The 27455-nt window shown below is 44.0% G+C and overlaps 1 long non-coding RNA gene across 1 annotated transcript; it reads right to left on the reverse strand.

The window, feature by feature from the left end:
• Positions 1 to 14185: 14185 nt before the first annotated feature.
• Positions 14186 to 27335, reverse strand: LOC307055293. Its single transcript, XR_013810976.1, has 3 exons — positions 27256 to 27335; positions 15231 to 15284; positions 14186 to 14515 (listed from the first exon to the last, which is right to left on the reverse strand). It is a non-coding gene; the product is annotated as an uncharacterized lncRNA (long non-coding RNA).
• Positions 27336 to 27455: the final 120 nt, after the last annotated feature.

Here is a 27455-nt window from a genome sequence, read left to right on the forward strand (position 1 = left end):
TGAGTTTGGGAGTATTCAATTGGTAGATCCAGGAAATATGAATGGTAGGTATCTTGATCTGAGCTCCTCCCACACCCTAGCTAGGAAAAATATCTTAAGAGATCCTTACAAACAAAACAGGAAAAAATGGGCTAGCTTAGGTATTTTAGGTGAATTTAAAATAATTAAATAACTACACCCGATGTGTATTGATTAATGGAATGATATTAACTTGGGTGGGGGTTGAGGTCAAGGGGTCTGATGATCCTACTATGCTAAATATTGGTCAAGTTATATGTGAGGTCAGGCTCAGTTCTCGGTGCCAGGTTAAAACAAAACTTTCCTCTTCGAAAGCACTCAGCAGAGGTTGAGCAGGATGGGAATGGATGGAGAAACCAGAGCATATTAAAAAAGAGACCTACAGCCACTGTGGAAAACAGTATGGACATTTCTTAAAAAACTAAAAATAGAGTTACCATATGATCTGGCAATCCCACTCCTGGGCATATACCCAGCAAAGACAAAAGCTCTAATTTGAAAAGATACATGCAACTCAATGTTCATAGCAGTACTGTTTACAATAGCCAAGACATGGAAGCAACCTAAGTGCCCATCGACAGATAAATGGATAAAGAAGACGTGGTATATATATACAGTGGAATATTAGTCAGCCATTAAAAAAGAATGAAATAATGCCATTTGCAGCAACATGGATGGACCCAGAGATTATCATACTAAGTGAAGTAAGTCAGACAAATATTGTATGATATCACTTATATGTGGAATCTAAAAAAATAGTACACATGAACTTATTTACAAAACAGAAATAGACTCACAGACATAGAAAATAAACTTATGGCTACCAAAGGGGCACGGGGGAGGGATAAAGTGGGAGTATGGGATTAACAGGTGCACACTACTACGTATAAAATAGATAAACAACAGGATTTACTGAATAGCACAGGGAACTATATTCAATATCTTGTGATAAACTATAATGGCAAAGAAGAGAAAAAAGAATATATATACACACATATATGTATAACTGAATCACTTTGCTCTACACCTGAAACTAACACAATATTGTAAATCAACTATACTTCAATTAAAAAATAATAATAAAACAAGAGACCTAGTAGGGAGAAAAGATTAAGATACAATTTGATAGCCATCTTAAAATATTTTGAGAGCTTACAGAAAGGAAAGAGGTACAGACTGACTCTGCATTTACTATAAACACTCTAGAGCATTGTTTTTCAAACGGTAGTAGGCAACCTATTAGTGGAAATCAACTGAATAGGTTAATCAGCATTTTAAATAAATAAAATAGAACAAAGTGGAAAATATCACAGGCAGCCAGTCTAATAAGGAGTAATTGCTATTCCATGAAACTTCTGTTTTAGTTATACTTATATTCAAATTTGTATGAGTCTATAAAGTGTACCTTTATGTAGGGTCACAGTAAAAAAAAAAAAATGTTTGAAAGCTCTAGAAGGTAAAACATGGACAACTGGGTGCAAGAAACAGGAAATCAGGTTTCAGCTCCCTCAAAGAAAGTGTTATAATAATGATCACTGCATAACAATAAACTAGGCTTTCTCATGAGGCAGGACCCCCTCCCCCATATATACATCACCCCCACTGGTGATGGTCTAGCCCAGGCTGAGGGACCATGCATTAAGGAAAGAGGGCACTGGGTGTTCCCTCCAATGAGGACACTAAGATGCTCTAAACGAGTAGACCAGGCCTGAGCTTCTGTTACAAGAGAGAATGGAGAAAACCAAAACCTCAATATCCAGACTCCGTAAGTCATGTAGCCCATCCAGGAGCAGGCAAATGCTCCTGTGTTTATATATTATGCAAAATAAGCATGCATCAAATCCCTGAAGCTGCTCAGGATTTCTGCTGTAGGAAGGGCTAATTTCCAACAACCATTTTCTAATTGATAAAATAGCGCACCCGTCAGCAATCAGTTCTCAATAATGTAAGCACCTAAGTGGAGTCCAGTGGGGAGTAAATACCCAGTGACAGGACTTGAGCCATGTTTTACCACACCTTGTAACAGAGCAAGCTAAAATCTGACATGAAAAGCAGAGCACGCCCAGATGCTGCTCCCACACCAAGAGCTGCCAGACACCACCAGTTGGATGTGAATATCAGATAAGCAACAAAATTTTTTAGTATATTATGTCCCAAATATTGCAAGGGACATATATATATTACTGAAAAAAAATCATTTGCTGTTTATCTGAAATTTAACTGGGTATCCTCTATTTTTGGATACCCAGTTTGGATTTTGAAAATTCTGACAATTACCTGCCTACGTGGGTGATATCGCTATACTTGCTTTAGAGGCTTCCTCAGTCTCTCATTTGGCAAAGTGTGCAATGTCAAGCTGACAGTAGTAGAAAGCAATAACGATGATAATAATGGAAAAAGGAGTGAAATTCAAATGGACACAGTGTAACAGCTTTGTCCCACTGAACCCTACCATGCCAAATTTAAAGGCCTTTTGAGAGTGGGACAAACAGACCCTGTGAGTCATCAGGATGTGCACGGCATTTTGAGGGAAGAGTTAATGAGGTTACCGTCCCACTTTGTAGAGCTTCCATGCTCAACCTGGGCACGTACAAGGGAGAAGGTTCCGCTTCATTCACCTTCGCTCCAGTATTCAGAACTCAGTTTCGGGGACCCCAGAGGAGGAGCTGACTTTGGCTGCCACCAGCTGTCCTAACACAGACATAACCTGTTCATGCCCTGTACCCTTCCTCTTGCAGCACATGCTGTGAAGGGTGGATGACCTCCAGTAAGCCTGCCTGGCTTCCCCTTGACCTCCATGACTGAGTCAGGTTCCTCTTCTCAGGGGTCCCACGGTCCCTTGAATACTTCCTATATAGCACTCACCACAATAAAAAATAACTGCAACCACTCATGGAGTACCAACTATGTGCTAATCACTTTGTGTGTGTGTGTGTGTGTGTGTGTGTGTGTGTATATATATATGTATGTATCATCTCATTTAATCACTCCCAACTACCCTATGAAGTAGGTATTTGCATTCCCATATCACAGATGGGTAAAGCCTAGAAAGCTTAGATAACCTACACAAGGTCACACAGTCAATAAGGGCCCACTGGTCTGGAGGAGCCAGAGTACCACATTGTAAACTTTTCTATTAATTGGTCTTTCTCTCCCAGGGAAGGATTATTTCTCATCCACCCTTGTGTCCCCAAGCCCAGCCTGCAGTGTGTGGCAAGTGGTGGGCAGCATTGTAAATGGGTCAGCCCATAATTTTACAGTCAAATAGGCCTGGATGCAAATCATGGTTCTGCCAAGAATCAGCCACTGAGAATCAAGAGTTTGGGTTCTAGTAACTTGCTCTGGAATTGAGGACAGAGGTTAGGAATCCAAGCAAGAGAGAACAAAGCTAGGTTCAAGCCCCAGCTCCACCACTCCCAGGTGTGACTTGGCAAGTTATTGAACTTGTCTAAGCTCCAACTCCCCATCTGTCAAATGAGGGAAACAATAGTACCTGCTTCACAGCATTGCTTTGAGATTCCTGACATAAAGTTCTTAGCAAGACACCTATACATGAAAAGCACTCCACAAATATGAGCTCTTTTTTATTTTAATACATTCTAAAATGCCATTTGAACTGGAGCAAATAATTTTGGGTTAACTACTGGCATAAGTATTGCAAGTTTCAGACACAGTTTTTATTCAGGAAATTAGAACTTGGGGAAAATAATGTAAATAATTTGGGAGAATCTATTTAAAAGAACTATTCAGTGCAGCTCAATATTAAAAAAACAAACAACCCAATCAAAAAATGGGCAGAAGACCTAAACAGACATCTCTCCAAAGAAGACATACAGATGGCCAAGAGGCACATGAAAAGCTGCTCCACATCACTAAGTATTAGAGAAATGCAAATCAAAACTACAGTGAGTATCACCTCACACCTGTCAGAATGGCCTTCATCAGAAAATCTACAAACAACAAATGCTGGAGAGGGTGTGGAGAAAAGGGAACCCTCTTGCACTGTTGGTGGGAATGTAAATTGATACAACCACTATGGAGAACAGTATGGAAGTTCCTTAAAAAACTAAAAATAGAACTACCATATGACCCAGCAATCCCACTGCTGGGCATATACCCAGAGAAAACCGTAATTCAAAAAGACACATGCACCCCAGTGTCCATTGCAGCACTATTTACAATAGCCAGGTCATGGAAGCAACCTAAACGCCCATCGACAGACGAACGGATAAAGAAGATGTGGTACATATATACAATGGAGTACTAGCCATAAAAAGCAATGAAATTGGGTCATTTGTAGAGACGTGGATGGACCTAGAGACTGTCATACAGAGTGAATTAAGTCAGAAAGAGAAAAACAAATATTGTATATTAACGCATATATGTGGAATCTAGAAAAATGGTACAGATGAACCAGTTTACAGGGCAGAAATAGAGACAAAGATGTAGAGAACAAACAAATGGACAGCAAGGGGGGAAAGTGGCGGGGGGTGGCGGTGGTGGTGGTGGGATGAATTGGGAGATTGGAATTGACATGTATACACTAATATGTATAAAATAGATAACTAATCAGAACCTGTTGTATAAAAAAATAAAATTAAAAACAAAGAACTTGTTACAAGGGCAATTAAATAATACTTTGTGTAATTATATTTTAATGACTGCCCTCTCTCCAGTGAGCAAGGCCTGTGACTGCCTTGCTCACTTCTATATCCCTAATGCTATGTCAGTCAGATAACTGAACAGAGACTTTGTTATCTAGGAAAAAAATATGTCTACTTGTTTGCATTCTATTCAACTAATAATCCCACCTTCGTATCATATCTAAAGTATCCAATTAACACCTAATAAAATATTTTGTTGTTATTTTTTTAAAAAAGGACTATTCAAGGAAGAATTTAGGCTTTCTAGTAGTTACACAACACTGAAAGAGTTCCCAGAAAAGGGAACAAATATCCAAGAGAAGGCTGGGAGTGGGGAATCCAGGCTACCATGTCCAGTTGTATAAGCCGTTCACTGCACAAGAGTGCTGGGCTGACAGACTGAATGAAGCAGAGGTATGGGGCTAAAATCTAGCTTGCCCTGTACTCGCTAAACTGGGAACATGGACTCTGCTCTTCATCCACTTGGAGGGGATGCTTTTTTCTAATTTGCTCAAAGGTACTGTTTGGGCTGGTGGCAGCTCTAGCTTTATACTTTCGTAACTGATTCTCTTTCCCCTTTTCTTTCAGTGTCACTAGATGAACAGAATAGGGGAGAAGAAACAGAATGGAGCTCAGGGAAGGAAGACATACTTGAAAGTGATGAGGGTTGTGAAGGAAGGCGGGGAAAAAAGGAAAGCAGTAAAATCAGGGTAACATTTACTAAACACTGGTCATCTGTCAGGCACTGTTCTAAGTGCTTTAGATGTGCTAACTCACTGGATGCTCGTTACACTCCTATACGACAAGGGGGAACCACTAGAGGGGGAGGTACCAGGTGGGCATGTGGGGTTAACCCACACAGGGGTCTGACAGGCACGGAAACAGCCTGACACAGTCCTCAGTCTACAGCAAATGTTCAGAATCTGGAATCCCTCTTTTGAGTCTGTGGTGGAAATGGCTTTTAGAGCCAAAAGGGAAATATTTTTTTAAAGGAGATAGTCTGAATTCTCTGGCTGGCCAACCACAGGGGCTACGTAACGGACTTTTATTTTTGGTCAACAGCCAGTAAATAGCAAGTCTTTTGGGAGACAGAAGCAAAGGACCTCTGGCAGGTTACAAGTCCCAGCAGGAGACCTTCAACCATGAACTTTCCGAAGGGTTCATTTCAGACCAGGTTCTGCACCCACAAGTTCCTTCTCTATTTTCTTAAGAACCTGAAGTTTCCATAAAATATTTACAGTGACCTGAAAGCAGCTCCAGTGTCCACTCTTCGTGGTAATCTTTAAAAAAAGCCCTCTGAGGGTGTGGAGAAAAGGTAACCCTCCTACACTGTTGGTGGGAATGTAAATTGGTGCAAACAGTATGGAGGTTCCTTAAAAAAACAAAAATAATGTTACCATATGATCCAGCAATCCCACTCCTGGGCATATATCCAGAGAAAACTATAATTAGAAAAAATACATGCACCCCAATGTTTATTGCAGCACTATTTACAATAGCCTGGACATGGAAGCAACACAAGTGTCTATCAACTGATCAATGGATAAAGATGTGGTGTATATATATATATATACAATGGAATATTACTCAGCCATTAAAAAAAGAATTAAATAATGCCATTTGTAACAACATGGATGGACCTAGAGTTTATCATACTAAGTAAGTCAAACAGAGAAAGACAAATATCATATGATGTCATTCATATGTGGAATCTAAAAAAAAAAAACGATACGAATGAACTTATTTAGAAAACAGAAATAGACTCACAGACGTGTAAAACAAACTTGTGGTTACCAAAGGGGAAAGGAGGGGAGGGATAAATGAGGAGTTTGGGATTAACATATACACACGACTATATATAAAATAGGTAATCAACAAGGGCCTACTGTACAGCACAGGGAACTCAATATCTTGTAATAACCTATAAGGGAAAAGAATCTGAAAAATTATATATATATATATATATATATATATAAAAGTATAACTGAATCACTTTGCTGTACAAAAATTTATATTTCAATAAATTTTTTTAAAATAAATAAAAATTTCCTAGCCAGAAAAAAAAAAACAAAACCCTCTGAGAAGAGGCTGAAAATAAATCTTTCTATCAGGTGGTCAGTAATCTTGCCAACTCTGGATTTGGGGCTACAAAGGTCACGGAGAGAGGAGAATTAAGCAGAGACAAATATATAGATACAGATTTGACATTAAAACAACCACATGTGTGCCATGATGATGAATTTCTGTACCTAGCTATCCTATAAGGAGTGTGTTTCAGCAGGCGGCAGACAGCCCGAGACAGCAAAACCACCCCTGAACATCTGTTTCCCCCATTTTGCCAAAGAGCATTCTTTTTTAATCCCTTTTTATAATTTGACCTGTTCCATTTTTCTGGCAGAGGGCCCTAGCAAGGCAAGCACTGCCTTTTCTGTCTGTATTCCAACTTAACATGGGAACAGGAAGGAGGCAGCAAGAGGGGAAAGGGGGAGGGGACAGACGGAGGGGAACCGAGGCGGAGGTGGTGGGGGGGGGGAGACAGGGAGCCAGAAGTGGGGAGAAAGGAGAAAAGGGGAAGGGGTAACCCAGGAGAGACAGTGAGAGCTGACAAGTCCCAGCAAGCCATTTTAATGCAACCACCATGGGCACAACTGATTTGAGAGGAACCAAAACCAACAGGACATATTCCAGAAAGATCATTCAGTAAGAATGTGACCCAGAAACCATAATCATAGCATTCTTGAACAGATCAAGCTGGTTATTTTACACTCTTTAGACTCAGGAAGTCCTTAACAATTGATGAAATATCATGGTTTCTAGGTGGTTTGTGTTTAACATTCAGGAATGACTGGACACAGTCCTATATTTTTCTAGTAAAACATCTCTTCGGCAAGGAAAAATGCCCTTTCCATTTTCCTCTGTGTGTGTGTGTGTGTGTCTGTGTGTGTGTATTTTATCCCACTGTTCCATACCACCTTCCTTGCTCTTTTAGCCAAGGTAGATAACCATTTATCTCCCAGAATTGATTGTCATTTCCCCCTTCCTACTCCATTCTCCCTCCCAAGGAGAACACCCCGAAATAAAATCTTACCTCCTGGGCAATGAGTAGTGTCACTTCACAAACAAACATTAGGGGAGTTGGGATGAGTTTTACACCCAGACCCAAGTCCACCTGTCCTCAGTTATGCTTTCAGATTCCCCTCCAGGCTGCCACTGTCCCGCCCCAAACTGTGCTGCTTCCAAGGTCTAGTTTCCTTTAGAAATGGCGTCAGTACCATCAGGAAACCATAAGAGGTTTCCTGTCCCAGGGACTTGGCCCCGTAATACAGAGCGGGAACAGCAGGAACTAAATGAAGGAAGCTAGGAAGAGTTTTTCTGGTTGTTGCTTCAGATCCCGTTATGGAAAATTCCTTCGGAGCATATTAATCATTATTTGGTGGTCTAAAAAATATATATATATATATGGCTTTGAGCACCTACTATTCATTCATTTATTCAACAGAGAACGTACCGAACAGCCATATACTGTGCTGGCAGGCCCTGGGCTAGTTCCTTTTACATCATTTATAGCATTCAGCCCACCACCAAATCCGCCTGGGAGGAGGGCAACTTGTATATTCTCCTCTCCAAGAAACTGAGATTGGCTCTGAAGCCAGAGATTATATTTTGAATGGAAGTTTTGCCCTTAACTAGCTGTGTGACATGGGGCAGATAATTTAACCCCTCTGAACCTCTGTTTCCTCCTCCATGAGGTGAAAATAATTCCTTCTGCTTCACTGAGTTGTTCTGAGGATGAAATGAGCTGATAAACTTAACAGGATCAATTGCGGAAGAGACTTGAGTGCCCAGGTTTAGGGAACTGTAACAATGGTGAGCCTTTCTGTGATTGTTTTGTTGGAGCGAGGAGGCCAGACCACACCCCTGTGGTAGGGTGAGGTTTCCTGTGAAGGGAATTGAATTTTCCACTGTCAATCATCCTGAGGAAAAGTTAAACTGGGGTGAAAACTCCCTCCCTCTCAGAGCTATGCTCAGAGCTGGGGGAGGAAGAAGGCAGGACAGATAGGTTTCTAAGGGTGGAGAGATCTGGGGGTGGATCCGGGGATGAGGTGAATGGCCCTGGCCGTTTAGAGACCAGCTCAGAGCTGGGAAGGTAGCCAATCTGATCCCAGACCCTCGGTGAGTCTGGGCTTGTGTAGTGATTAGAAGGCCCTGGGCCCACTCTGCGGCCAGCACAGGGCAGGACGCTGGGAAATCAGTCAGGCTCCCAGCAGGCGAACAAACACCAAGCCTCCAGGTTCTGGTGTAAGCAGGGGCAGCAGCAGCCATGGCTGTGTCATGTGGTCACCGGTTTCTGAAGAAAGAGGACGTGGAACAGTAACCCAGGTGTCCACTGGCCTCAGTAAGGTGTATCTGGATTCCAGCTCCCTTGGCAAAAGGCTAGAGCAGCCAGAACTGAAGCTGTGGATGCGAACAAGCACCCCTGAGAATTCTTGGGCCTAAAATTAGAGGGTAGCCTTAGAGAAAGACTTGATTTGTTAGTAATATGGGCAGGCAAATCCTTGGAAATCATTATATTTGGGGCTATCAATGTGGGTGACATGATTTAAACCCCAAGCTGGGAAGCTGGGTAGACTGTTCACACCTGTAAAGTGCCCAGCATAGAGTAGGTGAATAATAATAAAGGCCCGGGATCTTTCTCCTTATTCATCCCCATATGATGGGAGGGAAGAAAACTTCGGATGCAGGAAGAGATTTGTTCACTACTTTTAGGTCTTGCTGCATCTTCCTAACACGGGGTGGGAAAGAGGAGATGAATGGCCATATTATTTCATTTCTATGTCAAAAGTCAGGTCTTTCAGAAGGTTTGACCAGGCCTGAAGGGATCGGAGCATTCGGCTAGGGACATGAAACATAGTAAACATTTAATGATGGTTACGACATTCAAGGGTTTCTTCTAAAACCCATCTGCCCTCACCACCATGGTCTGAGGCTGATACTATTATTACCCCCTTAATATCAGCTAGGGTCCTAAGAGGAAATGGATGGCATGCTTCAAAGAAGTGACTGAAGAGAGTCTGATGAAGGGACTACTGATCAAAGTGTGATGAGCGGGTTGAGGGAAAACGGGATGGAGAAGCAGCCTGGGGCAAGCCACGTGGGAGCCACCCCTCAGTCAGAAGGGGAGGTTCCAGAACCCAGCACGATCTGATGCTGTAAGAGAGGAAGCAGTGGCCTAAACTAATCCAGCCACATTATCCCACAGCCTGACAGGAAGGGATTAAGTACCCTGACATCTCTTGGTTTCCACCCTCCCATATACTGCCAGTACCTCTCACTGGCCAAACTGGAAGCCAGAGGCTACATTCCAAAAGGTAAGTTTTCCAGGGCACAGACCAGGGTAGTGAAGGATGGTGAGTGGGTCTGGAAGAACATCAGAAAAGAGCCACCACATGATTTTACAGGTTAGGAAACAGATATAGATGAAGTAACTTGCCGAAGGTCATAGAGCAAATAAGAGGTGGGACAAAATTCAAACCATACAGAGTATGACTCCGAGTCCATGCACTTAACCACTAAGACATGCTTCCTAGAACTGACTGAAAAGATTACTCGTTATCCAGCACCTCTTTCTCCCTGTATCCTACTCAATCATCCTTCCAGTAATAGACTCCACCTTACTCCCACCCAGATTTCCCAGCCTTCTTGGAGTTAGGTATGGCCATCTGACTAAAGTTCAGTCCAAAGGAATGTAAGTGAAATAATGCATGCAGCTTTTAGGTTATGCCCTCCACTTTCCTTCTCTCTTTCCTATAGACTGGAATGTGGATGTGATGGTGGGATCTGAAGCAGCCACCTTAGCTCACTGCATGGAAGCTCCATTTGAGACTATCAGAGGACAACGAAGCCACCATATCAGCACTGGATTGCTTACGCTCCAAGTGAAAGAGAATTTAACTTGTTTCTTGTTTCAGTCACTGTCATTTTAGCCTTGGTTGTAGCAGCCAAACCAGTATTCTAAACAATACAAAGACTAGGATATAGCTCAGTCATTGTGGTTAGAACAATAAGAGGCACGTGACAGCTGGTGATCACCAATGTAAGTGCACTCCTCTTCTTCCTGGCACATTACTAGACTACGTTTCCCAGCCTCCTTCCATGTGAATGAGGTTATGGGACTAGCTTCCACCTTTGGAATATGAGGGAAGGTCAGTGTGTTACCTCCAGGCTGAGACAACCATCAGTGAGCATACCTTGGTCTTGCTCACCTTATTGACTTGTCTGCCAAATGGATTCAAAGGATCCAGTGAAGGAACCTGATGCTGTAGGGTAGGATGGAGCCAAGGCAGGGAAGGAGCCTGGGGCTCTTCATGACCACATGGAGCAGAGCCCTCCGACAGCTCAACACTAGACGACAACACAAGCAACAAACACTGCCTTTATGGTGTTAAGCCACTGACATTTGGGCTTGTTTGTTGTAGCAGTTAGCCTATCTATCCTGACTAATTTTATACTTACCAGCTGCTGCACTCTGAAAGACATAAGTACTTTTATCCAACAATGCAATCTCATCTCCTATTTTAGGAGGATTAGGGGGTGGGCTGGCAAACATTTAAGTCATTATTTTAAAGAAGTTACACAACTGTTATCATTTATTATAATAAAGCCCCTACATCCTGCTTGAATGAGGAAGGCAAGAATAGCACAAGAAAACCCTTTCTCATGGTACACTGGCCCTGGGGGCATTGGCCCTGTTCTCTTCCAAGAATGCTATTCTCATGAGCACTCCTTTTGGAACTCAGGAAAGTTCACAGGGTCTGAGCAAAAGAGAGCATGAACTGAGCTCAATGAGGTGTGCCAGAGGGTCAAGCAACTCCCATAAGGGCAGCAAATTAGGAAAAGTTATGGAAACAAGGACACATCCGTGTGCTTTTGGATGGTGAGGGAGTGAACTTTCCCCTTATTCTTTCTAATGTTCAAATTTTCTAAAGTAAGCATGTGTTACTTTTATACTAAAAAGTGGTTTTAGGATTTCAGTTTTTAAGAAAGAAAATAAACTGGTTAAGCCTAAGGAATGAACAAAGGAGAGAGATATAGGTCAAAGGTCAAAGGATTCAAGTGCCCCCAGGCACTGTTATGACAAGCAGAGAGGCCAATTTTAGGAGTATATAACCATGAAAAGACAAAGCATCTCAGCGGTGACCCTCACTCACACATTCAACAAGCATTTACTGAAGACTTACATGTGCCAGGCACTGGGCTGGCTGCTAGATTTGCAAAGAAAAGTGTGGTGACCACAACCTAGTATGGTAGCTAACAACCGTGGCTACACACTGGAATCACTGAGATCCAATTTTTAAAGTACACACTGATGAAATACTGATGCTTCGGTCCACACTCCAGGGATTCTGATGTAATTGGTTAGGACTTGGTCTCGGGACTTTTAATAGCTCCCCTGATTCTAACGTCTAGGGTTAAGAACCACTAGGGGCACATGACACATGGACTTAGTGTTGAAAGAGGGGTAGGAGCCAGCCAGGGGAGGAGGAGAGAAGGGGGAAGAGAGGCAGGCAGGCAACTGGAAGAGAGCTGCAGTTAGAGGACTGTCCCATAGTTCAATGTAATTAGAAGGTTATGGTGGCTGGGGGTGATGCAAATCATGGAGGTCCTCCCATGGCTAACCAAATGTCTATCCTCCAGGTAGTGGGAAGTTGATAAAGGTTATTAGAAGGGCAGACATGATCACATCTGCGTTCATCCCAACTCTCCATGCATTCTTTCTCACCCCCTCAGATGGCCATCACTTCTACCTATGGGTGGGACTATAGAAAGACTATGGAAAGGTGTAGAAAGTGGTACCATCACAGAAGAGAGGACATATTTCTGGACTCTCCATCAGAGGACACCTTCAATACAGCATTCATCTAGAGATAGGCTCCTTTTTCCATTCTTTTCAAAAACCCCTTTTTGGTTACTTAATTCCATTACATGATCTTGCCACAACACTGAGAATAAATCCCCCAAAGAGCAAGTTATAGTTCATTTGGAGACTTACATGAAAATTTGGAGGCAAAACCAACTACCTATCATGCCACAAGTAGTGGGATCGTCACCAAAGACCCCAGATGGAACACCATTCCACACACTGCTCCAAGAATAAATCACTAAATAATTCAATCGACCTGATCACCATTCCTAAGAATCTGTGTTTGGAGACTAGGTAAGTTGCAGAGAAATTTCTAGAAATGAAAATGGTTTTAGTTAATAGGTTGGGACAATTGATGAGAGAGCTATTCCATCATGCACAGGAAATAAGTGTCTTTCAAATGAATACTACTAATAAAGTAACAGCAATAAGCACTTCCTGAATACCTGCACATACTATACATGGGGCTAGGACTCTACACACACCATTGACCCCAGCCATGCAAGGTCTCCAATTAGGTTGAGAGATAACTGAGGCCCAGAGCAGTTTAGTCACCTGCCCAAGGTCACAGGTAAGTGCAGTGATAGAATTCAAATTAAGTGTTTATGACCTCCCTCCACCTCTTCTCCAGTTCCCTTAGATCCTGGCCAGGGGGTGAATCTGTGCTCTTCTGTGCTCCAGAAAGAATGGCTGCTGGACAAGCTCATCAACTGCTGTAGGAAGCATCTTTCCTGCTGTGTGTCTTAGAAAAGCACCCAAAAGTATCACGACTCTTTCCAAGGGAGAAAGGCCAGCTCCCTCTTTGACCTGAATAGCGTGGAAACAATGCAGTCTCATCCAATGAGCTGCTCTGTCAGGAAGAGAAAAACCCTTTGGAGCCACCATGCACCCAAACAGCATGGCACCCGAATGTAAATAATAAATACCCGATAGCTATGGGCCTCCTTTGGCTTACGGTCTCAGGAGGCTGGAACTGGATGATGCTTAGAGGCCACCTGGCACAACCCCAGCTTTTCAAAGATGAGAAAACAGACTGGTTAACATATCTGCTAAGGAAGGTGAAGCACCCAGAACCCTGGTCTCAAACTCTGACTTGTGTTTTATATTCTCAATCATCCTGCCATCCCAGAGCCCAGGAGGGACCAGGATTCCTATAACACTCTCATCTCCTCTTGAGAAACTGAGCTTTTCCCACAGAAGGGCTGAAGAGAAAAAAAGGTTATTTTCTGAGTTTTCTACGGCTAATCTGAAGGGCTCCCCCTACTGATCAGCACCTCAGCTGGGCCGTCCAGTCTGTTGTTGGGGGTGGGGAGAGATGAAAACAAAAAAGGGTCAGTCACCTGGGCCTTTCTGGTACATAAACCATTCTGTGAATGCAATGGTGCCAATTCTGGTGTCATTAATACACAATTAAACACATGTGGAGCAGATTACCAAGAATCTGCTCTCTTAATAAACTGCTTCATGCAAAGCTATGGTTTAAAGGTCATTTTCATTTCATAAAAAGACTCACCATAGTGTACCTTTAAAAGCTAGTTTTGCTCATGCATTTAATTTATGATTCCATTTCCAGAGATGTGATTGCCTCACAACTTTTCAGAAACATGTCTTCTGAATAAAACAAGGTCCTCTTCCCTGCCTCACAACGCCATCCTTGATCCAGACCTATCTTGGGTACCTGGCTCCTAGAAAAGGATGAAAGTCCTTGCTGCGGTGGAATTTTACTTCAGGTGGTGTGGGACTTGCTGAGGACATACAGCCCAGGAGGAGAGGCTGACCAGACACACGGTACCCAAGGCTGAGAGCCTTAGTGTGGATAAACATTTTTAAACAGCTGTCATTTCATGGAAGGCAGGCAAGATGTGCAAGCTGGTGATAAAAGAACAGCAAGGACAGACTTGACAGTCCAGATTGTTAGCAGCTTAACTAAACCCTAGAATGAGAAAAACAAAAAACAAAAAACCATCAACCACTAAGCCACCAAGTGAGACTGGGTGGCAGGAATACTTAGAGGGATCCCGACAATGCAAATTTCCTTCTCTTCACAGGAGGAAGTCTGTCTCTGACAAGACTGTCGCGTTCACCCACAACAAATCTACACTTAGAACGACAGGCACAGGAAAATGAAATGCCCTATTCCCAGACACCTGAAGGAGAAACAAATCAGGGAGGAACGCAGCTCCCAAGTCTTGAAATTTTATTACCAGAACGTTTTTGGCCCTGGACTTCATTAAATTCAGGTTAGGAGCTAGCCACACGATATCCTTCTTGGGGCAGGTACTGGCTAGACTGAGCAAGCCCGCACCGCGTCCTTCCAGGCAGGATGAGTCAGGCTGCTTGCAGAGGTCCCCAGATGGGGAAGTTTGTTGGGCCGCGCTCCAGGGAGCAGCACCACGGACCTGGACACACACGCACACACGCACACACACACACACACACACAGGGCACAGCTGACACTTTCCCCGCCACCCCCAAAGCACACGCGCCAGGAAAAGGCCAGTTCTCACCGCGAAGGGAATGTACAGCTGGGGAAGTGTGTTCCCTGGCCGTTTCTCTCCGCCCCTCTGGCTGATTGGACCCGGGCGCCCCCCAGATTCCCGGTTCTCGGGCTGGATTTCGAGAAGAAAAAGCAAAAGGGTCAGACTTACCTAACTCCTCGGGGCTGTAGGGCGCGGATGAGGCTTCTTCTACAAATTCACTGTCTGGAGGAAGAAGAAAAGCAGAAAACAAAAATAGAATCACAACCATTCAGGGCTAATGGATTAAGCATCAGTTACCGTCGTAGGTCTCTTAGAAAAGCGCGGGTTTCTCTCCCGCAGCGACCGGAATCCGTGAACCGGGGGCCACGCGGGGTCCCAGATGCCCCATCCACTGGGGGTAAGAAATTGTCAAAGAAACTTGGCAGGGGGGGCAGTTCCACCCAGGGTCCAAGCGTCTTCCGGGTGCGGGCAGGTGCGCGCCAACTTTCCGTGGGTGCGACCCCACGGATCGCCCGGCCGGGCGCGCAGGGCCGCGACCTCATCCTCTGCCCTCAGCCCGCGAGGCGCATCGCGGCGTCCGCTGGGTCTAGCGTCGACGCCCAGAACCCCCAAAGTTTCCTGGTGGGTCCAGCAGACCCGGGAGCGCGCAGCAGCGGCGGCGAGCTCCCCGCGCCCACCCCCTCCGCCCGTTGCTAGGCGACCGCGGCCGTCAAGCTCGGCAGCGGCGCGCGCGCTGCCTCCCAATTCCCGGTTGGAGGGTGGCTTCCCCACCCCCACCCTCTTCGACCATTCATTACAAATTAGAGCATAACCAGTTTTAAAACGATCCCTGCTTTTTTGTACTATGTCTGTCCTACTCCGATGCTTGGGAAATCGTTTTTCTGTGCTTTTCATGGAGAGAGGTAGAATTTTCAGAGCTTGAATATTTCTTGCAGCAAGGAAGGAGGAGCTTTCAATACTCCCAACCATCTCCTTGTTTTTGAACCTGAATTCTAACTCCACTCCAAACAATATTTCCTTCTCTTAAGAGACTACGTGGTTCGAGCAAGGAAGGCAATGTGTCTCCATTTCATAGGTGGGGGAACTGGGGCTCAGAAGTTAAGTAACTTATGGATGACTGCACAGAACTGTGATGGGTGTCTGTCTGTGTGTGTGTGTGTGTGTGTGTGTGTGTGTGTGTGTGTGTGTGGTGTGTCTGGGGAGAGCAGAGCGGTGCTCCTTCTATTGTTGAGCGGTCTCAAATACAGAATATAAGAACAGAAGTTAGGGTCTGAAAGTCTGAGTTGTAGGTCCTAAAGAAATTCATGTCAGATTGCGGGAATCTCCCTATTTGTGTCAGTGGCCTGAATAACCTCTGCAGATGCATTATGTGTTTTCCACCAGGACTGACTGACTGCTTGCCTGGGAGGACCCTGGGCTATGGGGATGTGCTCTAGCGAGCTGCTGGGAGAAAGCTAGAGGAAGGAAAGAGCAAACATGGAAAATGGTTGTCTCTTCTCCATCCCTGTCCTTGGACACTGATAGTTGGAGAGTCAACAGTCTGGGCAATGTCCTGGGGTCCTTGTATAGTCTCACACTGATCAGATCACCAGCTGCAGCAGCCTGAGGGCTCCCGGATCAGTGCCAAGGTCTTCTCATTCTGTAAACTCTCAGTCATCTCTGGGTTTTCCATTGTCAGTTTACAAATTACCCAAATTACCATGGAGGACAGAAAGAAGCCACTTTGGCCAGAGTGCTCACAGAGGAATGGCTGGGGACCAGGTTGAGACTGTCCTTCTTCCTCACCAAGGTAACCATTCTTCTTCTTCTTTTTTTTTTTTTTTTTGGCTGCACTGTGTGCAGCCTGCAGGGATTGAACCAGGGTCACAGCAGTGAAAGCCCAGAATCCTAACCACTAGGCCATCAGGGAACTCCCCAAAGTAACCATTCTTGAGCTGCCTAGCCTACCTCTCTATCCTCTTCTTTTTCCCCCACTCCTGACAATCTGAGCTCTCAAATCCAAGAAGTGAATGTGCTTGGGTGAATGTTTGCACGCATCAATCCATCCCCTCCCACCTCCTAGAAACCTCTATTTGCCCTCAGGAATTCACGGTTCATCACAATCCCCAACATCCTCAGCCTCTTCTCTGAATGTTTCTTTCAATTCCTTACTCTTATGGAAACCTGACTCTCCTTGAAAATAAGAGACCACATGGCCCACCACCCCTACTCCCTGCAGCCATCTACACACCCTTGTGTTATTCTACCTCATTCCTTGAAGATATTGGCATCTGGATCACTGTCACTTCCCCTAATACCATTCCCGTGATAATTCTTATTTCCAGTTCTGCCTAATGGATTCTTCTCACACACTGGTCTCTCAACTCTTCAACATCCTCTCACTTCCTGGATCTCCAACTATCCCAGCTCCCTGCTCTCAGAGTGACACCAACTGTAGTCTCAACGCCAAGCATCCCACTCTCCAACCACCACCTCCTACCTTTCCAGCTTATTCTTTCTGTTATCCTAACCCAATGTCTCCTTGACCCCAACAGCTCCTATAATTTACTTATCCCATGATCTTTTCTCTGTTCCTCACTCTCCTCTTGACCTTCCTTCCTCTTTTAACCACACTAGTTTCTAGGTTTATTATAATCATTTCTCTCTTACATACACCTTCAAATCCATCTCTCCCTCTCTACCCATCTCTCTCTTTCTCCATCTCCCTGCCCCCCATATTAAGTCCTTGGGAAAACCATAACCCTGATAAAATCTAATTCTTCATCTTCTGTCTGCCAGCACCCAGTGAAACATCATTGGAGAAGCATACCATCATGCTGACTGGTCTTATTTTCAATTTGTAACCAGTAACCTCAAGTGGATATTAGTGCAACCCAGCACTGGCCTTGACATTGCCAAATTCCAACGGTCAGTTCTTGGTCTGAATAGGAGCTTTTGACCCCTGAATCCATAAGTGGGTGAGCTCAGATGGACTGTCTGCAGGACCAGTCTCCTCTATTTCCCCATCATATCGGTAGGCAACTAGTCTTTGTATTCCAAGAGAGACAGTCTACAGAGGGCTTTGGGATCAGCCAGACCTTGGTTCTAATACCAGCTCCACTATTAACTAATAGTTTAATTTCTGCTAACCTTAGTTTTCTATAAAAATGGAGATAATAATCATATCTAACTCATAAGTTTGTGGTGAGAATGCAATAAACTACAGCATTTAGAGAGACTGTCACATTGTGAAAATCAAGTAAATGTTAGTTATTATTAGATGGCATGCTCCTTTACAGCTGAGAAAAAATGGGCTCTTTTCTCTCCTTTACAATTTGAGTTACTGAAAGGAATCACTAACCACAGATTATGCTTCAAATTAAAGGCTAGGTACATTGCCCCATCTTTTAGTTTGCTTTCTAAGAGGTGCCTTGAAAGTTGGTTATGTGGAGTTGGGACCAGGCATTCCCACACAGGAAGAGCATTACACATATTCTACCGGGTGATTAGGTTCCGGAGCCTGCCAAACTGTTCTAACTCACAATGGATTCCCCTTCAATTTGTTCCTATAAATGGATGGCTCGTAAGCCAAGATCTTTTCTTACAGCACTTTAGTTATTTAAATTTCCTAATCAACTGAAGGTTAATGAGAAAATATTTTTCTTGTTTCAATATCTGTTGTTGACAATTTTTCTAAAATATATGATTCCAATTTTCTGTCTTAGGAAGCAGAGCAGAACAAACAATAATGTTTCTTGTTAAACAAACAATATTTATGGGGAATATACCATGCTTCCAGAATGGTGCTAGGCAATGCAGATACAAAAGTGATCAGAACAGGTTCCTGCCCTCAGGTTGCTCACCTTCTAATAGGTTCAGAGGACCTTACTAAACCTCAGGCAATGTCCAAAGTGCTTACCCACACTTGACTTTTATAGACCTCTTATAAAGAAATGATTCTGCTGGAGGGTCACCAAGTTATAAAGGACAGTGCACAATCTTATAGGTTGAAATAGTGCCATCAGATTATTAGGGGAGAAATCACAGGGATGTTACTAGATCTCTCAAAGCCTCAGTTTCCTGATAATAATACTTATCTCACTGTATCGTCAGGAGAAGCCAAACAGGAAAAGTGTGAGACAGACCAAGCACAGTGCCTTTCTCTCCCACATAGAAGGCTTAGGCATGCTGGAGTCCCCTCTTTTTTTTTTTTTAATAAATTTATTTATTTTATTTATTTATTTTTGGCTGCATTGGGTCTTCGTTGCTGCGCGCGGGCCTTCTCTAGTTGCGGCGAGTGGGGGCTACTCTTCGTTGCAGTGCACAGGCTTCTCATTGCAGTGGCTTCTCTTGTTGTGGAGTGTGGGCTCTAGGCATGTGGGCTTCAGTAGTTGCAGCATGTGGGCTCAGTAGTTGTGGCTTGTGGGCTCTAGAGCACAGGCTCAGTAGCTGTGGCGCACAGGCTTAGTTGCTCCGTGGCATGTGGGATCTTCCCAGACCAGGGCTCGGACCCATGTCCCCTGCATTGGTAGGTGGATTCTTAACCACTGCACCACCAGGGAAGTCCCTGGAGTCCCTCTTTTGACTGTCCTTGGAGGAGAATGGGCTTCCTGCTGCTGTGGCCACTGAAGACAGGGAAGGAGTCTGATCCTATTTCTAGGGCAGCATTTTTTAGAAGGTGGGACAGGTGGGGAGAAAGCAGCAAGAAGGAAGTGTTTCTGGAGCTCAGGGTGAACTATTTCTGGACCTCAGGTTTTCCATAGAAACAGAGTACACAGGGGGCTGATATCTAATATCCACTCTAGCTGTTACCCACTACATCATGAGTTGAACAGACTTTTGGGAGCTAGCCTGGGAACCCAGCCCCTAGCTTTAATATTTCTTTATATATATAAAGTGAATAATATATTATTCATCAATATTAATAATCTTATATAATATATATTATATTATATATAATTCTAAATGTTTTAAATTAATTTTTATTATATAAGCAAATAATATATATTCAAGGTGAAGGAAAAAACATTTAATAGCCATGGGTATAAACTGAAAAATGGAAGTCCTCTCTCCTGTTCTATCACAGTCTCCATCCCCAAACTGAAGCACTATCCACACCTTCCTGTGTGCCCTGGTAAAGATTTTTTTTTAGGCATATTCAAACATGTTTATGAATTGTTGAAACAAGTTGGATATCATATTATGGCTTCTAAATGAAAGACAATACATTTCTAAATGAGATTTTGGTCCAACCCCAGTCATAAACTAAGGTGTGACTATTTTCTGGTTAGTAGGGCAAGAAAGTTTATAAAAAATCATAGGAAAAAAGTTTTATCAACTATTACAAAACAGTAAAATCCTGAACAAAATTTAGGCATTTAAAGAGTTATACTTCAGCTATCTGGAAAACTCACTTAATCATAACCCTCATTCCTCTGTAAATGAAGTATGCTCACATAGCAAAACTGAACATAACTCTAGGATCCAAGGAATTCTTAGATCCATTTCTAGAACTAAAAGCACACTCCAAATGCTTTTCAAGTGGCTAGAAGAGGGGTTTCTAGCAAAACAGCCATCGCTAATATCCTGCTTAGTGTGCAGGACTGCAGCTATGGACCAGGACCATGCCCCACAGGAGTCTGGGCGTGTCATCAGCCCCTGGCTGGCCTCTGCTGCAGCGGTGGCAGGGCCTGCCTCGACTGCAGGTTCTGCTTGGAGGAAAGGCCACGGAGAGGGCAGGCTTATATGGGCTGCTTTGACTCTGGAGGCCCCCAGGGGCTACAGCCCCTTGGTCAGTGGAGAAAAGGAGGAGATGGGGTCTCAAACAGATGTGGCTTCTTCCCCCAAGAGATGGGTGAGGGCTAAATGCCACATGGGGAGAAGGTTTTTGTTCAGCCAAGGGATGTTATCAATTCCTTTACAAGAAAAAGCTGCACGGATGCCATAACAAGTTAGAATGGTAGCCAGAGGCCACTCGGATCTGTGCACAGCCTTCCCAACACCTACCCCGGGAGGTCACCAATCTCAAGCATGAAAGACAGGAAGAGGCGAGCTAAGCCTTACCTCTGCCTCCCTCTCTACCCTGGCATCGCCCTTTGCACACCTTCTCTGCAGGTAGTCTTCCGTCTCCTGGAGGCCCTCTGCTAGTTACCAGCAGAACAGAGTGGAGAAGCAATACTTGCCCCTCCGCCCCTCCTCACCCTGGGGAGCATGGGCAGGACTGATTGAGGAGGGAAGAGTGGGTCTGTGTCTGCCTTAAACAAGGCATGACTCTCTCCTGTTATCCTGTCTCTTATCTGCATCCTCTCAGGACGAGCCAACAGAGGACAGCAGGAAAATATATGCACCCACCCATATAGTTTCATCAAAGAGAATTTTGCATTTATTGGTCTCAGCATTAGCTCCAGGGCTGAACTGGCCCAAAGGACATCTCACCTTCTCCTAGGGTTTTATATTCTTTTATTTTAGTACAACCCCACTTTTTTTATAATCCTTGATGAAAGGGAGAAAGAAAATATAGTTGCTTTGTTTCCCTTAAATGAAAATCAAGTCTCAGATAACTGCTCTAAGTGTTTGATAACATCCAGAAAAAAGAAATGGGCTCTATAGGAAGAATAGTTCACCATATCTCACCTGAAAAAAGAATCATTACTCTTAGCAGAAACAATACAAGCCAAGAGGTGATATGATATTAAGTCTGACAGGAAGCCAAGGATTCATTTTGGTAAAAATGCTAAATATAGTCTCTGAAAAATTCAAATACCATGAAGTAGATGCTACTAATAAAAGCAAGACATTTTATGAAATATATAAACAACTTGGATCTATCCAGCCCCCTGCAACCAGGATTCCTTTTACCAACTATGGAATAGAGATGAAGATTTAAAAGACGCCCCACTCAACATCATATCAAAGGAAATAAACTCTGGCTGAGCCAAGAAGCAACTAGAAGGTGTATGTGGCCATGAATCAGAATAAACCATTCCAAAAATATACAAAGAAAAAGGTCCCTGCAGAGGAAAATCATACATTTCCAGCTCACACTCAGTTGGATCTATTGAGTGAAATCAGACAAAATACCCTGTGTTAAGATTAAGGGTAAAAACATTTGCTGCCATTGAAATCTATGACTACACCATTACAAGACACATCCATAGGATGGATATGAGTTTCTGCTGAGATGCAGAGACCATCCTGATCTCCCACTTTCCACCCCAGTATCCTGGACAGAGGGAATCGCTTCTTTCAGATGCTGCGAATAGAGTCTACCTGGTGCACAAGAGTCTCTCTTTTTTCACATTAAAATGGTTTTTCCAAGAAGCTATGGCCTTAGCAGTCAGCATACTGTAGGTGCTGGCAGGAAAATCAGAGACCTGAGTTCTGGCCTTAGTTTTACCACTAATCTTTGACAAGTCTCCAAACCTGCCTAGCCCGTATCTCCTCTGTAAAAAGAAATGACCTTTATGAAACTTGTAAAACGAATGCCAATAGGAGACCATGGATAACAGATTCTGTTGTATTAATCTTTTTACCACCCTGTATGCAAGAGAAATAGACACAAAGCTCAACTTTACCCCAATATAAAATAAAAAATTTAAACAAAAAAATAAATAGACAGAAAGGATCAAGCTTCATGGAAAGGTGGAGATGCCCTTTGAAGCTGATGGAGAAGTGAAATGGACAGAGCAGAGCTCTGGGGAATGAAGGCCTGAGTGTGAATGTGAGCTCTGCTGGTGTTTGCTATATGAGTCTTATGGTGCCTTAGTTATCATGCCTTCCCAAGCTTCAGTTTCCTCATCTGAAAAATGGGAATAATAATAATACTTGAAGAGATTTCAATGAGGATTTGAATAAAATGAAATAATGCCCACAGCAGTGCTTGGCACCCAGACCACACTCAGAAAAATTTCCTTCCTTCCTTCCTGACATGTTAAAACTCTCCCTGACCTTGAGAGGGACCAGGAGGGAAATCTGCTCCTTCTTGTTTTTATAACCAGAATGGGAACAGCACCACTGAATTTCTAGACACACCTGGCCCCTACTGCCAGGTTATGTTTCCCACACTTCCTGACTCTTCCCTAATGAGGGGCTTAAGCAGGTTGGGTGCCCTGGGAAGAGTGAATGGGAGCAGGATTCCCAAAGAGCTGAGCGAGCACATCTATAACAGGAAGAAGTGTTTTATAGATTCACTGAGAAGGGCTATGGAGGCCTCCCCTCCTGCACAAATCCCCACATGTCTGATGTGGCAGCTGGCAAATCAAAGGAGCGGCCAAAGGAGCTTACACTGCGCCAATCAGAAACAGGGCTCTGGGCCCCTTTTGTTTTGTGTGTCAGGCACTGCATATGATTTCATTTGGAAAATGTGTTCCAAGCCTTTAAAATAAGTTTGCATAACCACCGGCCCACGTCCTTGAGGGTATTTTAAGAGTGTAGGAAGCAGGAGTGGCAGAGGGACTTTCCTGCAGAAATTCTGTATCACCCTCAGACATCCTGGGTTCTCCCCAGCCAGCTTCCTGGAGGCTGACCCACCATCATGGCAGCCCGAGATGCTCTGAGGATAACACAAAGGCAGCTGTTGCGTGGATCTGGCCCTGTCTCAAGGCCCATGACTCACCAGGATGACTGAGCCTCCCTAGCAGATAATGCAGTTCTTGGAGGACTCCAGGAAGCCAAGAAAAAAACCTCAAGGCCTGGACACTTCCAGGACTTTCCCTGGTACCTCACTAGAAATGTAAACCCCATTAGCCCACAGTGGGCCTCAGAGATGGAGCAGATGGGACCGGCCAGTGTTGGGAAACAGGGGATGTGGGGTAGGGGGTGGAGGAAAGATGCTCTGAAGCAGGTGGGTCAAGGCCTTGGCAATGCATTAGCTGAGGCGGCCGTTAGAGGGTCTTGGATGATAATCCACACTTTGCGACAGAACTGCTGATTTTCTGGCCCAGCTCAGAGCTAGTGCTCTTTTCTACTGTGACAATTAAGTAAGCAATAAAAAATCTGTAACTGGGCCACCAGAGCCTTTAAGTGAGAAGGCAGAGTAGCGAGGGTTGGAGGATGAGTTGTGGAGCAATAGCTTGGCACAGCTTGGCGTTAGGCAGACCTCGGTTCAAATCCCCACTCTGTGACCTTGAGCAAGTTTCTCAGTCTCTTCAGGCTCAGGTGTTTTCATTCATAAAAGGAGAATAAGGTTGTTGTGAGAGTGAATGGCGACAGTCATATCTCTACAAAAAAGGCCCTTTGGGATTGACGTATACCCACTACTATATTTACAAGAGATAACCAACAAGGTCCTAACATATAGCACAGGAAACTCTGCTTAATATTCTGTAATAACCTAAATGGGAAAAGAATTTCAAAAAGAATAGATATATGTTCATGTATAACTGAATCACTTTGCTGTACCCCTGAAACTAACACAACACTGTAAATCAACTATAGTCCAATATAAGATTAAAAAAAATTTTTTTAAGAATATCTTTCAAAAATAAAGGTGAAAAATGTTATCCTACAAACTTAGGTAGAATTCAGAGTTTTACCATTATTTTTTAAAAAACAAAAAATAAAAATTAAATAGACATTTTAACAAAAAATAAAAAATAAATTTTAAAAAATAGGGGGAAAAGGGCATAGCATAATGTCTGGTGTAACGTATCTATCTAATAAACGATTACAAATATGCTTTTGTAATTCGTCCAATTGTGACTTAGGTCTGGCACAGCGGGGCCCCCGCTTTGTTTCTAGTGCGAGTTTTCTCATCTCATTTCAACATTTCACCATGTTTCCATTTTGCCACCCTACCTAGTCCTCTTAGGACCTACATCCTTTCCCTGAACCGCAGCCTAGGCCTCTGAGAACCACCCTAATCCAGCTGCTCACAAGGACTTTCACATTTCAGCCACATTGATTCACTGTGACAGTGCTTCACCCACATATGGCAATACAACCATACTCTGTCTTGGACACCTCCATCATCACATACGGATTGTCTGAACTGGGGCCAGATATCATGGTATCTGTTGCCCACCCGAGCTGAGCTTTTCCATCTGCCCCAGAAGCTCATCACTTACCCAAGAGCAGTGCTTCCCTATTAGGTAGATCCAGACACAGGTCTGGTTCCCCTTCCTATGAGCCAGCCATGCCTCCAAAGATTGTAGATACATGATGTGGTGAACTCAAGGAGGTGTGTGATAATGCTTAGAGCTGGTCACAATAGAATTTCTAGCCACCCCTTTGTCACAGTGATCCCTAGGGCTTCTTTCTGCTCTAAGATTGTATGATGGATGATTCTATTGCCTAGGTTACACAAGCACCAGCGGACAAACTACACCTACTTAATTCTCTCCTCTGCCATCCAGCTTTGGTTAACAAGCCCTGGGGGGAGAGGGGGTCACTGAATGAAATGCTCTAGGTTTGCTGAAAGTAAGGTGAAGTGATGTAGTGGTGCCAGAAGAAGTTATGCAACCAGTTGGGTTGCCACAGTCAAAAAAGATTCTCAAGGAAAGCAGAAATATGTAGAGGATATGTTCCTAGCCATCATTCATTTGTCCATCCGTTCATTCATCAAGCCAGCCAGCCAGCCAGCTGGCCAGCCACTAAATATGCATCAAGTATTTGCCAGGCTACTTGTGAAAGGGATGCAAAGGTGAATAAAACAAGATGTCTGCCCCCAAGAAGCTCACACATTGTCTAGGATATAGACAATGACAATACAGTGTGGCAACTCTGTGACACAGGAATCTGCAAGTTCTGTGGCAGCACTGAGGATGGACCACTCATTCAGATCAGGGTAGGGGTGGGTAGGTGGCAGCAGCAGGAAGAGATCCCAGAATAGATGACTTAAGCTGGGACTTCAAAGATGAGCAGGAGCTGGCCAGGTAGAAGGCACATAGTAATGACAGCCTTTGCAAAGGCGCACAGGTGTGTGAGAGCATGATGTATTCAAGGATCCAGGGGGAGGTCAATATAGCGATGAGAAAGGGGTTTGCTTTTAGTGAGGAGCAGCAGGAGATGAATCTAGAGAGGCAGGCAGGGGTCAGATCAGGAAGGCTGCATGTTGAGCTGAGGTTCAACTTTATTCCATGGGCTGGGCTGTGAGGAGACACTGGCTTAAGGACCTCTAAAAGTGACTAGGGTGGCAATGCGACAGGGCACAGGAGTGAACAGCTATTGGTTTTTGTCTGGGCTGCATCCAAGTGTCCTGTCCGAGAGTATCAAGCTTCACTTCAGGGAATCTCCCATTGTGTGCAGTTGTCTTGGTTAGAAGATGTACACTGATGCAGTGCAGAAGTTCAGTAAATGTTTATTGCTGTATAAGTTACCCCATTTTAGAGATGGGACACAGTAGAGAGTGTAGTCTGGTGATCTCAGTGTCTATCTTACTCTCTTTTTTGTATTCCCAGTGCTTGGCACATAGTAGGTGCTCAATAGTTATTGAGTGAACTAATAAACAACGACAAATGGGAGGCATGCCCTCTCTAAAAACATCATGTGAATGCATTAACCTCAGTGGCCTTTGTTCTCCCATCCATAGAATGACTCCTACAGCCCAAGTGGATCTCCATTAGATCTGGGGGATGGGGGATGGGGCAGACTCTTAGACCTGAAAGAGGACCACTGCTCTGTGTCAGGGTTGTGACTCTTACACTTGGATGCTCCACGCCAGGACAGTAAACAACATCCCCATCAATTAATGCTGAGTTGCATTAATCAGATGCTGGGACACAGAACCAGAAGGAAGGTGAACTGACCTAGACTGTTTATACCAGTTGCATTATCCTCAACTTTAATCTTTGCAGGGCCGTGGAGAGGAGAGGAGAGGGGAGGAGGGGGGAGACGGGCAAGAAAATAGTGCCTGACACATGTTAGAGGTTCAAAGATATGTGACTAACTTCCCACCTAGCTAGGGTAAGGGCTCAGTCAATGACAGCTTACACTACTCAGTTCTGCTTATCACAACCCTACAAGTAGGCATTCTTACTCTCATGTTAGAGCTGAGGAAACGATCAATTTTCTTAAGGCCACATAGCTTGTAAGAAGGAAATTCAGATCTGAACCCAGGTCTGTCTGACACCAAAGTCCATGCCCTCTCCTCTCCCCCCAGCTGCTTCTGTGAAAAGGCAAACAGCACTGGGCACGTACAGAGTACAGCTGGGTTGACACAATGGGTGCAGGAGTTGAAGAGGACCGCGTGTATCAGGGACAGCAAAAGCAGCCATACCCCCTCTGGTGTTGGCAAAATGATGAATTCCAGGATGAGACAGCCAGGTTCCTTCCTCCAAAGGCCATTTTTCACTGAGGTCCATGCTTGCAGCAAGTCTCTTGTATGTGCAGGTTTCTGATCAAAGGGAATCTCCTGAAATAAATAATGAGCATGAAAAAATGGAGATAAATGACTACTGATGCTCTCCAGGAAAGGGG

The sequence above is a fragment of the Hyperoodon ampullatus genome (genome assembly GCF_949752795.1).
Source record: "Hyperoodon ampullatus genome assembly, chromosome: 7".
Taxonomy (NCBI): Eukaryota; Metazoa; Chordata; class Mammalia; order Artiodactyla; family Ziphiidae; genus Hyperoodon; species Hyperoodon ampullatus.